This window comes from Lathyrus oleraceus, chromosome 1, assembly GCF_024323335.1.
Source record: "Lathyrus oleraceus cultivar Zhongwan6 chromosome 1, CAAS_Psat_ZW6_1.0, whole genome shotgun sequence".
In the NCBI taxonomy this organism is placed as follows: domain Eukaryota; kingdom Viridiplantae; phylum Streptophyta; class Magnoliopsida; order Fabales; family Fabaceae; genus Lathyrus; species Lathyrus oleraceus.
In genome coordinates, this window is record NC_066579.1 from 84,025,615 (window position 1) to 84,031,614 (window position 6,000).

A 6,000-nucleotide genomic window follows, 5' to 3' on the forward strand; every position below is an offset into this window, starting at 1 on the left:
CCAAAATAAACGGAACCAGAGGATACATCACTATCATCACAAGAAAGTCACTGAACGGATAGCAACAAGATCATCTGAACAAGTAACCCCAAATCTAACCCAGGGGATCCGAAATAAACGGGACCCGCCAATAAATACCATGGACAGAACTCCGGCGTGTCAGAAATAAATATCCATAAATCCAACTTATAAATAGAAACCCAGATCACGAACCGAACCAAAGTCACCATCAAAGAGTCACCAACAGAACCTGTACCTGTAGGAACCAAATCCCTCCCCTCACGGGTGAATTCTAATAAGGTCATCCTAAAGCGGATAATCGGTCTTGACAATCGGATGAGATACTCAACGGGTTTGCCCTTTCGGGAGTGCCGTGCAGCTCTCATAAGATCATCTAAACCAAAGATCCGGGAAAGAACGGTCACCGAAGTCAACAGCTCAAAAGAGATAACCCAACCATAGTGGAAACTCCACAAGGAAGAGCTTTCTTAAAAGAACCTCGTCCGGCTGTGGTATGTCACGTCGCAACAACTTGTTGATCTAACATGAGAGGAAACGTGAGACCACACTAATCCTAGGTGTATACTCGGGCTTGGGTTTTAGCCCCACTCAGAACACCCACCCCCAAATCAGAGGAACCACACCTGTCCAGAATCCAGCACAGTGATAACATGATGCATGCAAACATATATGCAAATATACATATAATCATAGTATAATAATCACAAATGCAATAAATAAAGCAGTAAAAGCAACCCAAACTACCCTAAAAACTACGCTAGAGAGCGCTAGGATTGACTCGCTTAGGGAAGATGGACCAGCAAGAGGTCAACTATCGTGCCCAGCAGAGTCGCCAGCTGTCGCAACGCGAAAAACAACCGGCGGGAGAAGGATTAGCACCCCCTCACGTCCGTCGTACTCGACGGGATCCACGCTCAAAAGATAGCTCAAAGAAAAGGAAAAGGCGGCTAATAAACTGCTCAAAGAAACTGCACAAACTGGAACGATAAACAGGTGGGGGAGAGAAAGAAGACGGAGGAAGTGGACTCGGCAGGATGTTGCATCCTGTGCCTACGTACTTTGTCAGAAACAAACATCAGAGTCGACGTAGTTCGGGAAAAGGAGACATGCTCGCTAAGACATCGCATCCTATGCCTACGTATCTTCTCTATCCAGAGGAGAATCAGAGCACTCGTAGCTCGGCTAACGCACGCTGAGACAAGACACCAAAAAAGGGACGCTGAGCCGTCAAAAGAAACACCCAAAAGGAAACAGAATGCCAATACATGGACTTACACCCGACTCCCAGCAATAACAAACGCTAACCAGCGAACACCAAAGAAAAGGTTATTAGAACGAACCCCAACAAAGTAACCAACTATCCAAAATAAACTCCCGATATGTATAACCAGTCACCACAAATGAACCCCAAAGATGATCCCCAAGTGAATAACAATCGTCACAAATGAACCCCGAAAATGAACCCCAATATGAACCCCAAGTAATAACAGAAGAAACCCCTAAGGTATGGACATACAACACACACACACGCTGAACAAACGGGTACTCACACCAAAGAAAACTAATGTTGGAAACAAAGGCACGATAAGGTAAACACAAGTTGAGAATAAGGGTGAACACACGCGAAAACAAAGAAAAGGGTGCCCGGAGAGATTGCCCTCAACCTCCTGCCTACGTATCTCATCTGGTATGAGAATCAGGGCGACGTAGTTCCCCTTACCAGGGGTAAAACACTCTACTAACCAGAGACCGGGGAAACAACAAACTAATAGGGAGACTAAGAATCGAGCCTAATAGTTGTCATGCAATCAATATCCCTAAGTCGAGGTCTCTAACAAGAATTTGACTCATCCTGGACGCGAGTCAACTCAAGTCTAAACTCTACATACGTTCAACTTCCTCAGAAGTTAATCGTACGACTCCTACAAAAATGGAGATGAGAAGAGGAAAGCAAATAAACAAACCAACACAAGTAAACAAGCATCACACACTATATCCATACAAGAGGCTCAAACAATGGGTGGGCTTTAGTCAAGAGGGGTCATATCAACCTCGACAAACAAGCCATGGAAAGGTAATCTGTAGCTCTTAACCTCTAACATTGAACGTCAGGGTGAAGCTGATCAAAGTTTAAATGAGGATGAGACCTCCTGCTCTTAACCCTGGCCAGGGTGAGCTCATGACACAGAAAGCATAGGGATCCAGAAAGTGGGATCCTTTTCCACTTGACAGACTTTGGACAAAAGATCTGGGGCACATGTTCAGAAGCATCAGCACGTAGTGCGAGCATAAAGAACGACACACTGAATAACAGGGAATCGGTTACAGATCCCTACCTTCCGTTAATTGCCTCTTCTCTTGGAGGTCTTATCAAATATAACACATGCCTCTTCTTGGAGGTCTTTGGGGCATAATTTTAAACAAACACAAACAGAGCCTCTGAAGGAGGACTTGCCAGCAAAATGCCTGCCAAAAAGGTGACAGGACTCCAGACTACACGAAGTAAGAAGCTAACTACCTGAGTGGTGTGTCAACCACAATCCAATGCTCAAGCAAGAGCTAAAGCAAGTAAGCAACTAAGGTACCTGTACAAAGACTAAATAGTTAGTACTTCAGTCATAAAACCAGAAGACAAGCAGTGAAACCCTCTAACAGTTACACAATTCAATGCATAAGTGCCCTGGCACTCAAATGAGCTCATGAGCTCACCACATCAATTAAAACCCTACAAAACAAAAATAGGTCAGAACTCAATGCATTTTGTATCTCACAAGGTGAGAACAAACCCAATCATCAATGATGAATATCCAAACCTGAAATAAGAGACAAAGTTAGTTTATGTACATCCAATCAACACAACAAAGCATAAACAAACAATGGCATGAGATGAATTGAATCAAGATCACTCCAAGTCAGAAGTAGGGTCCTTCAAATGACCACCCAATAATTTATACTCCAATGATCCAAAATCAACCCTAAACCCCTTGGAAACTCAAGTAGAACAAGCTTGCACTCAAAACTTGCTCACACCTCCTCAAATGGCCTCGTAAACTCCTAAATGATGATCACCTCCTAAGTGAACTTGATCCAACTATCCCATCCTCCAAACAGCATCATATGTGACCTATAAACCCCTTTTTCAAACCTCATCCATGAACATCATGCATCAAAACTTCTCACAATGGCTTCATACCTCTTCAAACATTTCTTAAAACCTCCAAAAAGATGTGAGAACCCTAAATAAACTCCAAACAATGATCACAAGCCCCAAACAGAACCATATGAACCCCTAAGCACCAATCACCAAGGCCAAAGACCCACCATACCTCAAATACCATTCAATCACTTCAAAAGCTCCAAAATAAGCCTAAATCACTTCAACAAGTTACCACAAGCCTCAAACCATTCCAAAGTTCACAAGTCAGTAGGGTCATGCTTCTAAAATTACCTCTAATGAGTCACAAACCAAGGATCAAACCAATGCAAAGAGGCAAAGGCTCACACTACAAAGAAAACCCCAAACCAAGTCAAAGAATGGACCAAGAGCAAACCCTAAAATTGGGTCAAAACCCAAGTACAAAGACAAGATTCAAAAACTAACCAAATGACCAATCTAGGACCCATCCTTTTGCACATCACACATTCAAACACTCCCTCCAATGTCCTCAAAAAGACCAACATCAAATCCATGATCAAGTATCTTAACTTGCCTATGCAATGTAATGACAAAAAATATGCACAAAATGAACTTCCAACTTAGAAAATTCATATCAAATCAGAAATGCATGCAATGACTTTGGGATTTTTCGTATAAGTTCCTTATGCCATGAATGTTCAATATGCAAAAGATCAAGTCCAAAATGATGTAAATGCTATGTGAACAAAAATGCACCAATTCAATGTCAAAAATGTGACACAAATTGTCACATTTTTCTCTATGTGTCAAAAATGATGATAACATGTGAGAAAAAATCCAAACTAGTGACCAATAATTCATGTCATGTATGCAATAGAGTGGATCAAAAGGTTCAAAATTGAGGATTTCATAATACATTGAATGCACTAGGTCAATTTGGCACAATATTAATTCAAAAATTCCCACATGAAGATCCAGACATCCAAAATTCTTGAATTTAACACCATAAAAAAGTAGACACAAATACAAAACTATGAAAAAAATTGGGACTCAATTGGACAATTTTTGGATTTTTTATGAATTAAACAAAATGACCAAAATAATTGAAATAAAAAATAAAAAAAGGAGGGAAATGAATTATTTGAATTAATCAGGAAAAATCATAGACCGCTGGATCTGGCGCGCATCTGAGATCAACGGTCCATGTTCAAACTAGTGAAACGCACCGTTTCACTAATTGAGTCACCCACCCAGTCATCATTCAACGCTCGCGTGGCCTTAGTCAAACGAATCTCCTCCAATCACTCTTCCACGCATTGCACCACATGGCACCCACTCAGCAAACCCTAATTATAACACAGACGCCGGAGCTCCGCTCCGGTCGTCTTCCCCGGTGAGTCCCCGGTGGCTCTCATGGCGGCGCCACCCCAAAAATTTCCAGAAATTCACCAGACCAACACCATTCCACTCAGTTTTCCACGCTGATTCCAAATATCACATTAGATTCTCCTAATTCTTCCTAGGTTTTGCAATTCGAAGAGAAGAAGTTTTCAGATCCAAACTTCCAGTCACAATGAAATCCTCAATACTCACTCAATCTCAATTCTAATCATATATTCATGACCTACACAACAAGATCTTCAATTATATAACCTAAAATCAGCAAAAGGAGAGAGTGAAAATGGAGTCACCTGGAAATGGAGATCTCTGAAATCATGATCTCACGAGCTCAGCTGCTTCAGATCAACTCCTTTGAACTTCCTTTGAAGCTTTATGCAAAAAGAAATGGATGAAACCTCTTGAATGTGCCTCAATTTCCAAATCCGTTCGTCATGATGATGCACTTGAACTTCTTGATTTCTTGAGAGAGTTTCTTGAATTCTAGATCTGAAAATGCAGTTATGAGGCTTGTGATTAGGGTTTCTCTATTTACACTTCTTGCTAATAACACTGATAATCATTTTAGCCATTTACTAATCATGATTAGTGAGTTATTATGCAACTTGCAAAAATGCAAATTGAGTTCCCATGGCCATAATGCACGTGCTCAGCCCCATGCTAGGATCTTAATCCACTCAAGAGCAACCAAGGGTCAGGATTTGAAGGTTGTTTTGCTTGCATCTTAAGCCAAGAATGAATGGTGGAGATTTGCTTCATTTTGAACATGTATGACACAAGGAACAGACACTCCTCCTTCATGCATGGCAAGGGCTCATTTTTACTCAAATATGGTCTATGAAGAAGGCTGAAGTGAAACCTTACCATGGTTCTTTGTGAATTTTGATTTGTAGCATGATATCATCCTTAGAACAAATAGAAATAATGTGACTTTTGACCATGATCCTTGAGGCCTTGCTTGTACAATTGAGTCAAATGATGTCATTTTGAGATTCCTTGAACATGAGAAGCACTTTGCAAAAAGAATGAACCAATTTGAAGCATTATATCAAAAGTTATGCCATTTTGAATTTCCATGCATACTTTGTGATCAAATGGCCATAACTCCCCAACCATTCATCATATGGACACGGATTAGGGCTTTTTTGGAAAGGGGAGACAAAGATCTACAACTTCCATGTTCACCAAAAATCCATTTGAAATCCCTTTGATATTGAAAAGTCAAGTTGAAAGTGGACCAAAAACTTGCCAAATTTGGAAACTTTGAATTATAGGTCATTTTCCATTTTTAGTAACTTTTGCCATGACCTTTGAATCTTCAAGATGGAGGTTTAGAATGATGAATAGACCCCATTTGAACATGATTGAAGTGTCTCAACTCATTTCCCCACCTCATAGCCCTCAGTTGACTGCACAATTGACTTTTGATCCTCAGATGACCTTGA